At 39.4% G+C, this 11833-nt stretch overlaps 2 pseudogenes; both read right to left on the bottom strand.

The window, feature by feature from the left end:
* Positions 1–1133: 1133 nt before the first annotated feature.
* On the bottom strand, positions 1134–1449 carry LOC119513694 (annotated as a pseudogene).
* Positions 1450–10307: 8858 nt separating this feature from the next.
* Positions 10308–11492, bottom strand: LOC119513690 (annotated as a pseudogene).
* Between the last annotated feature and the right edge of the window lie 341 nt (positions 11493–11833).

The raw sequence follows: 11833 nt of genomic DNA, 5'->3' as shown, positions 1-11833 counted from the left end.
ACTCCCTCTTAAACAAAAGACATTACACTATGATGTCATCGGAAAGATGTTGGATTCATAATGTAGCCTGGGAAACACTTCATGAATAGCCGTGATTTTGAAACCAGAATTTAAAAATTACTTACTCTGGCACAAAAATTAATGAGTAGTCATACACAGTCATGATCACAGTCATGGTTCCCTGAACAATTTGTGAACTATTCTAAGAGAACAAATCAATCCAATGGTAGAGAAAGAGATAATTATCATGCATCCAATAAATGAATGATTAAGGAAAACTTTACAATTATGATAAAGACCCTGCAGCCACAGGAAAAAATGCTTATGATTTGGTAAGTGAAAAGATTTAAAACTGCATTACTATGAGTATAATAATATTTAAAATGTGCATAGAAAAAAAAATCCAAAACTCCCAAGTGACCATTCTGGTTACATTAGGATGATAGAATTGTAACTTTTTCCTCTATTTTCCAAAGTTTCTACAATGTAGTTACATTTTTTTTTTTATTTGAGAAGTGCTCAGTATTTTTTATCTGATACTATACACAAACCACACCAACATGCCTTTTGTTAATTAAAAGGCAACATTTTGGATACAGAGGATTTTAATTAGATTGACACAGTAAAGACCAAAAAGACAAAGTGGACATACCTACCTTATTTTCAGCACCTGCCTTTAAACAGGGTGATGGACACCAGTTGAAACACAGGTAAGACTTGCTTTGTTCTATGAGACAGTGAAGGGATTTCACTAGTATTTAAATATATTCATAAAATCAGTTATATAAATTTAAATATAAAACCATCTCCTATAGGTTGAGTTGGCATCTGCCATCTTTGTGAAAAGTTGAACAATACCAACTCAGCCTCAATCCCATTATATCTTTTGAAGGGTTGGAAATAGTGATAGCACTTGCTGAACCAGAATTACTATCACAATTTAAAAACCTTGGTCAGATTCATTTAATTACAAGCCAATCTTATTTAACTCAAGACCGTCTAACAAAAGCATCCAATCAGCCATCCATGATCCGAATTCTGGTGTATGAGACCAATCTAAATACAGTAAATGTGAAAAAGTTACAAGACATCTCTGTTTTGTAATAAATAATGCAGAGGCCAACTATTACTCATTAGTATCTTTTTTTGAGATAGGCTATCAAGTCTGCCTTTTCTGCCTTCTTCTTAATGCCAGCAAAGATCATTTTTTGTTACAGGGATGTAGTTTTGGGGAGTCTCCGAATACTCCATCAGTGTCTCTTCTCCCCAAGTGATGATGCCTTTGTTCTTGTTGGCATCTGTATAAGAGAACACAGGGGCCTGACCTGATTTCCTCCCCAACAGACCATGCAGATTTGGCCCAGTCTTGTGCTTGCCTCCCTTTTCCATGGTGTGGCACTGGACACACCTCTGAAGAAAAATCTTCTTGCCCTTCTTAACATCACCCATTTTAAATTTGCTCTCTTGTGGAGCAAGACACTAAGGTCCCCACTCAGAAGCCGGATGTCTGACTCTCATTACATTATTCTTGTACTGAAAGAATATCTAGGTTAAAAATAAACAATAAGATAAAGATTTTGCTGGCATCCTGGATCCCCCACCAGGACGCTAACCGCTGTTCTGAACTAACAGAAAACCCATCACTGCCCTCTTACAAGCCTTGTGGCCACCGTGATCACCTTTCTGAGATCAGAATATCAAAAAGACTTGTGGCAAAGGTAGGACATTTGAGGCAAGTTGCTGTCATACTCTCTCCTTTCTTAGCCCCCTAATGAAAATCCAAACTCCCTCCTTTCCTCACTTTCTTAGTGCTGTGGAACGTCTCACCTCAGGTGCCATCGATTCTTGACCAACCCTTCCCTTTCCCTATGGCTTCTAGAGCCTTCATTCCAAAGCTAGCTAACTTCCTTGTACCTTCAACCTCTTCAAATCCCTAAGCCAAGAAAAGGCCCTGAGCTTCTCCTGCCTTTCCTTGGTTGCTTCCACATCAGTGATCTTTCCCACTCTAGTAAAAGCTTATTCTTCTTGTTGCTCATTTATTCCACTGCCAAATTCTGTCCCTCCTTGGCAATGTCATTTACTATCTCCTGGCCACCTCCTCTCTTTCACAAAGATTTTGGCACGTAGCTCACTATCTCCCTCTTCGCCTCCACTAGCAAAACCCAAATGGGGATCAATCCTATACCTGCATTCTCTGTCCTTACACCTGGGTGGCTAAAAACTTCTGAAAAAACAAACAACTCTGGAAAGTGGAGCTGTTACAAATTCATTATCTCCAAACTTAATAGCCTCCTCAGTCTTCTCCCATTAATCTTTACCAGAGACAGAAATTTCTCTAGTAAACCAAGTGGCAAGTTGCATGAAGTACGTGTCAGCAATCAATTTACTACCTCTCATCCCCAAATTCACTCTTCAATATATGCTCTGTGATAATGGACAGAATTCCTTTAAGCATTTCTCCTGTAAAGTGAGCATGATGTTAAGCTTTCTCATGTAGAGGATGTGGGTGGGACACTGCTGGAGGAAGGGGTCTTCCGGTGGTTTCTGGTTGCTGCATTGGTGGGACAGCAGTGTGGGTGTGAGGACATTTGGTGGCACTTGGCCCCAGCCCCACCTGGAAGGCGCTGTCCCTTAGGGACTTTGCAGTCCAGCATGGCCTGGTGACCACCTTTCTATTACCCTTTTCGTATGGATATCCTGCAACGCAGGCCTCCTGCCCACACTGTCTCTCTCCTTGCTTGCCAGCCCTTAGCCCCCTCCCCAGGTGCAGCTCCCACAGTTCTCTTGATGCTGTGGTCCACCCAACCTCATGGCCCCAGGCCCCCACAGGGACATCAGGCCTCCGGCAGCACTGATGTCTCACTCCTATCGCATGCCCATGCACTGGCTACCTCCTGTGGTTGCCAGCCTTATCTGTACTCCCGAGGGTGGATTCCTGATTGCTCAGCAACTGCAGACCAGCTCTTGCCCACAAATCAGCAAAGCTGTCAGCCATCAAGCAAGCCTACGTTTTCTCCAGCAAGGTCTGAACTGCAACCTTGGGGAAGGGACCCTCTCCAAGTTTGTCCCTTTTCCTCTGCCCTATGGTACCATATAGAGTATTCTTCTATCCTATAGCTATTCTTTTTTGTTTTGTTTTGTTTTTAATTCAGTTTTTTGAGATATATTCACATACCATAAAATCATCCACAGTGTACAATCAGTTGTTCACAGTACCATAATATTGTTGTGCATTCTTCACTACAATTTTTGAACATTTTCATTACTCAAAAAAAGGAATAAAAATACAAATAAAAAAGAATATCCAAAACATCCCATCCCCCCACCCCCATTATTCATTCAATTTTTGTCCCCGTTTTTCTACTCATCTATCCATACACTGGATAAAGGGAGTGTGAGCCATAATATAGTTATTCTATTATCATAGTTTAATAATTCTTTATCTTAAACTTCTGTTTAAATCACTGTGTGGTTTCTATCTCCTGATTGGATCCAGACTGCTACAGAGTCCAAGAACTAATCCCTTTATTTACACAATGAGGATGCTGTTCAATGAAAGATCTGTCTACATTTGCTGCCTCCACTTCATGTCTGATCCATTCTTTATCCTACTATCCTACAGAATTCCAGCTACCACTGTCATCATTTCACTGAAAATATTCTCTCCGAAAACAAAAATAACCCTTTTGCCAAGTCTAAAGGGCAGCATTTTGAACCTCATCTTATTTGACTTATCTGCTAAGCCTGAAACTGGTTGCATTTATTTTGTGGTACTACATTTTCCTGGTTTTCCTTTTATTTATCTGACAACTCTTTCTCAGTCTTCTTCATAGGTACTTCTACTCTCTGCCTGTTTTTTCAATGCTGGTATTTTCAAGGATTCTGCCCTGGGTCCTCTTCTCCCTCCATGTAAATTCCCTGGGTGACCTCTTCTTTTCCCATGGTTTCAACTCTCACTTATCTGTGGCTACATCCCAGAACTATCTATTTAGCCTAGATCCCTGTCCTGAACACCATCTTTCCTTTAGGCATCTTTACCTTGATGACTATGGGCAATTCAAACTCAATGTGTCCAATACTTAAAACGATCATTTTCTCTGCCAAATCTATCCCTTTTCCTCCATTTTGTACATCAACAAATGACACCAATAATCACCTTGCCCAAAGCAAACACCAGGGAGTTATCCCACAATTTTTTCCCTCTTACACTTTCCAAATCCATCAGTCACAACATTCTACTGATTCTCCCTTCTGAATAGCTCTTGAATGTTCCAACTTCTTTCTATTCTCATAGCCCATACTTTGGTAGGATGGTGAAATCTTAATGAATAAATAGGAAAACACAAAGTGGACAACACGAAGAGGGCATTCTAGGTGGTGGTTACAGCCATACAAAGGTTCAGAGGCATGAAATGGTATGATCTATTTGAGTCCATGTTGTTCTTTGCCATACCTGAAAAACTGCCGCACTTGGTCTAATTGGCTTGATTTCCACTCTTTGATGGCTGATCCCATAGATGTGTAATATCTTAGAGTTTCAGACTCTGCATCTAAATCTTCCCACATTCAGCTAAATCACAAGATATGAAAAACAAAGATCATTTTTTCATATTCCATGTGTTGAGTCATGTGGTATTTGTGGTGAGGACTGTACTTTTTCACAGTTGGAAATATGCTTTGTTGAAATGTTTGGCTATGAGAAAAGGAAAAAAAAAATGTGTTAGGAGAAAAGCAGTTTAGTTATCAGTCCATAAGTCAGCTTAACAGCTTCAGCAAAGATTAGTGATTAATTTTTCCTTTGGGTAGAAAAGGAAATAATTAACCAGCTCAGAATATGGGAAAGAGAAGTCAAGAGCTAAATTCCATTTTGGCTACCACGTCAATTTCCTTTTATTAGACAAAGAGAAGTAAGGCAGCAGCCAGAAGTATCTTCTTGTTGCATTTCATTAATTTCTGGTGTTAAGAGGTAGTAGAAAGAAAAGGTCTTGTCAGGTTAGCATCTGTAGCAGGCAGGAGATCAGATGATTATACCAGCCAAGGATGAGATGATTTGAAGGGGATTAAACATTCTTGAATTAAATAGACCTTGAGAGATAATCTTGATTAATTCAGTGATCATCAATATTTCTGCAAATGCAAAGAAGACTTTCTATGTAATCAATTCCCCATTTTGGGACGTTATATCCTATTTATACTGAGGGAACATTTCAAAGTAGGTGTGTGCTATTTCCTCAAGAAAAATTCAGCAGAACCAGTGACCCTCAGAAATGGTGTTGTGACTCCTGCTAAACCTAGAGTTAATCCATGGTATTAAGAGGATTCATCCATTTGCTCATTCATTCAAACAAATTATTTTAAAGACTTTTTACTCCCACTATATGGGAAGAGATGAGAAAGCAAAGAAATTCTTTTAAAAGATTTTCAGTTTTGGGTAGAGATGTGTTGGTTTCAAATTAAACAAGTGGACTAAAGAACTTCAAGTTAAGAGACATATACTGTATGACTTAGAGTCTTAGCTTCTTAACAGTTCCTTGCACTTAGAAGGTACATAAAATAATTAATGAATGCATTACCTAAAATGAGATCCAATTATCAACTGGATTGTGTTAGGAAACCACAAAGAAAGTTTAAGGAAACTGTAATAGTGTGTAACAATAGAGAAATGAAATTTTAGGGTGGGACTTGAAAGCATTAATAACCCTGCCTCCAAAAGGGCCTTCCAAATTCAGTGCTCTTGTCTGAAGTTTTCAAGTAAAATTTGATTTGACCTTTCTTTAAAGATTAAAATTTACCAGGCAACCAAGTTTGTAGGTCCCTTGTTGGTCTTTATGACAAATTTTAGTAGTATATGATTAGAAGAGTCAGAATCTACACCAAAGCCAGGAATTTTTCTGGTTTCTATTGTGGAAAGTTCCATTTCTTAGTCTCATCTGAACATTACCACCACCACACCACCATTTTAATGTTATAAACACTCTGGAAAGGCACAAAGAGTTTGTGAAATAAGGCTCCAAGCACTTTCTTAGCACTCAAACATGCTGTTAAGTTGAAAGAATAAATGACCACAGTATAAGAAGCCCAAGTCAACAGTAATCCCGAAAACCTTAAAGAGTACCTGGATCCCTATCTGAGATTCTCTAAAAGTTTCACTCACTAAGTTTATGCTTCAGAAACAAATCCTTCAGAGAACTCCTACACAGCTAAGTCCCCAAACCCAGAGGCAATAGCCTCTTCAAGAACATCAACCAGATGTGTCCCCTTTTCTCATAAAGTTGACACCCTTTTTCAACATGAGCAAGTTAGGGTGGTCACTTCCTAGATGTCCCCAAAGATCAGGAAAGTGATTAAACTTGAGAAAGGGGTAGCAACAAACAAGATGGAATTTAACAAAGGATTATGAATACTGAATCTCTATATAATTTTCTTTTTCTTAGTTGCTAGGGTATTAGAATAGCTAGAAGGAAAGAATTGAAATGGTGGAATTGTAACCCATAGCATCTTTTGAAATTTGTTCTATAGCTGCTTGTTAAATTGTAATTTGAAAGCAATCACCTTTTTGTGATCACCATTTTTCAAAGTAAGGAAATAACTGAAACTATGATACTGTAACTCCTAACAACTTTGGAAATTTCCTATATAACTACTTGTTAAATCATACTTTGAAAGATACTATCTTTTTGTATATATGTTATATTTCACAATTAGGAAATAACTGAAACTGGAACTGTAACCCACAATATTCTTTGAAATTTGCTCTCTAACTACTTGTTAAATTGCACTTGGAACATTATCACATCTATGTATACATATCGTATTCTACAATAAAAAAAATTGCTTAAAAAATAAAGTAAATAAGTTGAAAGAATAAGAATTAATGAAATTCAGGTGGTGGTGGTGATTCTAAGATGGTTTTGGTAGCAGCATGATATCCTTACCCTAAGCTGAAATGCAGTAATCATGTGGTCACTATAATACATTTATCTCAAGACCCTATTCATGGGATCTGATTCTACTCTAGACAATGGCATAAATGCTTTCTGCCTCTGTTTTTTAAAATAAATTATTTTTATTAGAGAAGCTGTAGGTTTACAGGAAAATCATGCATAAAATACAGAATTCCCAAATGCCCCCCCCCCCTTAATTAACACTTTGCATTAGTGTGGTACCTTTGTTACAACTGGTGAAAGAATATAATTATATTGTACTATTAATTATAGCCCATAGTTTACATTAGGAGTCACTGTGTTGTGCATTCCTATGGAGTTTTTTTTTTTTAATTTTTATTCTAGTAACTTATATACAACCTTAAATTTTCCCTTTTAACCATATTCAAATATATAACACAGTGGTGTTAATTACATTCAGTGTGTTGTGCTACCATCACCACATCTATTACCAAAACTTTTCCATCACCCCAAACAGAAATTTTGTGCCAATTAAACATTTACTCCCCATTCCCTATCCCTAAGCCAGCCCCTGGTAAGCTATATTCTAGTTTCTGACTTTATGCAATTTGCTTATTTGAATTATTTCATATCAGTGAGATCATACAATATTTGTCCTTTTGTATCTGGCTTATTTCATTCAACATGATGTCTTCAAGGATCATCTATGTTGTAGCATGTATCAGAACTTCTTTCTTGTCCTGGGCTTGTGCTTTCTGGTGGTCTTGGGAATTCCTGGTTTACAGATTTGGAATGCTCCCTCTACTCTCTCTAAAATAGACTTTCTGTCCTTCTCTGGTGCTCTACTGTATGACATAAGGCAGGTCATCATTTGCCCTGGGCTGCTTTGACTTAATTGTTTCTTATACTGCTTTATCCCCTACAAACTGCTTCTGCCTGCAAGGCAAGTTCTAGGAGGGGTGAGCTCTAGATGATTTCCTCTTTCATGCTGCCACAGGACAGACTGGCACATGCAGGTAACCCCGAATGCACATAGAGGTTACTCTGCTTCTGCTGGATCAATGCCAGGCACCCACAAATGGGGTGCAGGCTAGCTCCACACTGTACCAGGGAGGGGAGGGAGAGACCAGGAAGATGCCATGAGCTTCTCCTATTGTTTTTAAAGCCGTGTTTTCTCAGTATGACACTTGCCCAGTTACTGCAACCCTTTAACTGTTTTCCAGAGCATTGAGGAAGATGGCTGTGCCAACTTTTGCCAATTGTTCAGAGATTCTGTGGGAGAACAGTACCCTGGAACGCCTGCCACCATCTTGGTAGACTAGAAGCCTTCTGCCTCAGTTTTGACAAATGTGGAAAGTAAACAATATTGTGAGACATGAAAAAACAAACAAAAAAAGACAGACTGAGTGATTATAAACATCACAAATATTTTTATTTAATTGTATAACACATATTAAGTCCCTAAAAATAGTGTCTGGCATATAGTAGGCACTTGAACGTTTGCTAAAAAATAGGTAGCAAGCATGTGACTATTTTTATGGGTTGGAGAAAACCTTCTGGGATTCTTTCATTATTTAGCAGTTGTCACCTTTTGCACAAAAACTGGTATTTCAGTTTGGTTCTAGTTCAAGTAATTGTTCAATATTTGAGATCTTGCCATGCATTGGTTTTGCACTAGTTGTACATTAATACGGGATTATTTGCACAGTGTTGTAAATTCTGGACATTTAAAGAATTTATACAGAATCACTACATAATTTGCTGAATTAAAAATGCTACAGTGAATTTGCAACACAGAGACTCTTTTTTTATGACTTGCCATCCCCAGAAACAATGGAACTGCAAGGGTAGGACTTGCTTCTTGATGGCAGCTGAGGCCTTGCCAAGAGTCTGTCTCAGGGGTGGATGTTATTGGAACTAGTCATCACCCCCACTCAGGAAGGGGTGGTGGTGGCTAGGACTCTTTCAGGTTGGCCTGCATCCCAGGAGGAGGGAGGATACTGGAAGTGGAAGGAGTGTGAAGGGTGAAAATGAAGCAAAGTAGCATGTAGCTGTGACTCTCAGGCTCCTAAAAGGCTGGGCTTTTCTCAAATGTCACCAAAGGAGAACCAAAGGCAAGGCTTGTAAACAACCACAGAGATAATAAGAGGTTGGGAAGTAAGACTCGGTTGAAAGGTTTTAAGAAACTAGGATGATTTATCCTAAAGCACTATGTATTGGGATCAGCTTATGGCTCAATAGGAAGAAAGAATTCTACAGTTTGCTGAGCACTTAACAGTGAGCCAGGAGCTTTCTCATATGTGATAGCCATTTTACCTCCATAAGAATTCCTTGAAATAGCATTTTACGGATCAGGAGACTGAGACTCCCAGGAGTGAAGCAACTTGCCCAAATCACACAGCTAGTAAAGGATGGGGCTGAGGTTCTCTTCCAGGTAGCCTGACTGCTCTGGTCTTCCTCTGCACAGCACTGACTAATCTATAAAGTGTCTTACTCACAGAGGGGAGTTACAATCCCAGAATTAAGGGTTTATAAGAGTAGGAGGGTGGGTCTATATAAACACCTCATGCCTTTAGCTGCCTTGTATCTGCTAACGGCAACACAAAGTACACCCCCCAACAGTCTTCAATGCCCAACACAAATGCCACACTTGTTGCCAAGGTATAGGAGGACTCTCAGCTCAAATCCCTGAGGACTCCAAGGCATAATGGCAATTTCTACACACACACAGATGCACACACACACGCACACACTCATACACACTTCTCCCTCAGAGCTTTTGGCTTGAGGTCATATATTTCAATAAAATAGCCAGCACTTCCTTAAAAAAAAAACATAGGACTCTGACTTGACCCACGTTTCCTGGAGAGTTAGAGAAGAAAAGAAAATAGTTGCTACTTATAAAGGTGCTTCAGGCAGAGACCAACACTGGTAACTCAATAACGGTTCTCCTCACCACATCCTTGGGCCATTGGTGGCACCATTACAGAACGATGTTAGTTTATGTCTGACACTCCTAAAACCAGAGAAAGGCAGAGAGGGGCCTGGAATCACCTGGTCCATTATCTATGTTACTCATGGGGAATCTGCCACCATATAATCTTGGCTTAGGCAAAACTGGGATTAGAATCTATGTTTACTAACTGTTCCAGGATTCTCCCACCAGGCTTTAATACAACATTGGTGTTTTCCAGGTTTCAGAAAATGTTAAGACTAACCCTCATTTACTCATTTTCCCTTTGTTCTGTTGTTGCTGGTACTGAAAGAAAACAGTTTTGCCCATAATTCACTGTACCCTGGATTTACGATACCAATTCATATGTGGCTGATTAGGAACCTGGCCAAACTGCATTTTTCTGAGGTCTATTTGGTTGACAAATGGCACTTAACTAATGATTTCTTTCATACAACCTTTAACATGAACTCCTAAGTCATGTTGTTTATGCCTCAAGATATGAGGGATCAATGGTAATCAGATAGGCACCTCTGAAAAGGTTTGTCAGTTTCCTATCTTGTTCCAGCCAAATGTTTTGGAAAACCTTGGGGAAAGACTGAAATTCCCTACCAATTTGAGACTGCATGCGAGTTTTTACAACATCAAGTGGAAAAAACAGCTTAGTACCCAATAGCCCTCTACAGATAAAATCATTGACCAAGTGAGCACTGTGAGTCATTGCAGTGGGCAAGGACTCTTTAATGGGACCTTGAAGTCCTCCCCCCCCCAAAAAAAACGGGCATTGCTGAATCCGTTACGGAAAAGAATGGGCACAAGGCCTCGATAATACTTTCCCATTCCACAGGATTTCAGTGCTCTGAAAAGCTGGTAAGTATTTGAAATATTTATAAATTTGTCATGATGTTTGTGGTCTTGGAGAAATGTTTGAACTCTTTCAAATGGAGTGAAAATTGCTTCTGTTGTCTCTGCAAGTACTGCCGCCATGCTACAAGTTACAAACTCCGGGGTGCTGATAAGCTTACAGAGAAGGCAAGTAGAATCCTCATACAGACCAAACATTAGTGCCAGTATAGCTGTCCTCTGCATTAATCGGGGAAGGATTCTGTGATATAAGTTTCAGAATCTATCCCTCAACTGATGTATTGCATCCCAGCTTTTGAATCCATATCGCTGTTGCGGAAAGAGGACCTTCTGAACAGGAAAAGTGATTGTATATGGCTGAAAGCTGCACGGCAGCCCCCCAAGTAAGCTTCATTTCACAAACATTTGTAATATGAGGTGATATATCTTTTTTTGAAGATGTTATGATCGGTGGCCTCTTTTCATTGGCTTCTGAATCCATCAAGTTGCTGAAGAAATTTCTTCTTCATGAAGGATTTTTCTTTAACCTGTAACACAATCTGTGCCTGATGGTAGTTTTTTGATATTTTTCCCAATTTCATCCATTATTAATGTCTTTTAGGATCTCACTTCTGGAGACAACTGTGGTAACTGAATTTCCCATTGCTGCAGGTGTACTGACCCACGCTCAGTAGCCATTTGCCAGCAGGCCAGCCAGGGAGCAAGGCCATGAGCCAGCGCCTGAGCAGCTCATTTACTCTTAATTTTTCATTTTTCTCAAGTAAGAACATAGGCTTTATTCCCAGAAGGGTATCCAAAGCCTTTTTCCAACTGTTCCCATCCTACCTTTCCACCCCATCTCTCAACTCCAGTCTCCTGTATACTATACTCCACTCTCACTCTACTCCATGCTGTTTTCTGAACACTCCATTCATGCACACACTTCTCTGGACTTGTAACTTCCCCATTGCCTAAACTTGCAAACTCCTACTCCTCCTTCAAAGCCCAGCTCAAAACAGGCATTTCTGTGAAAACTTTCAAACGTTGTGCTAAGTGGCAGTTAATGTTTACCTGCAGTGTGGCATTTATCATGACGTATTGTGATTCTCTAATTCCAAAGAAATCTTTATTA

This window comes from Choloepus didactylus, chromosome 2, assembly GCF_015220235.1.
Source record: "Choloepus didactylus isolate mChoDid1 chromosome 2, mChoDid1.pri, whole genome shotgun sequence".
Classification (NCBI taxonomy): domain Eukaryota; kingdom Metazoa; phylum Chordata; class Mammalia; order Pilosa; family Megalonychidae; genus Choloepus; species Choloepus didactylus.
Note: the sequence above shows the minus strand (reverse complement) of the source record. Positions and strands in the feature narration are given on the sequence as shown.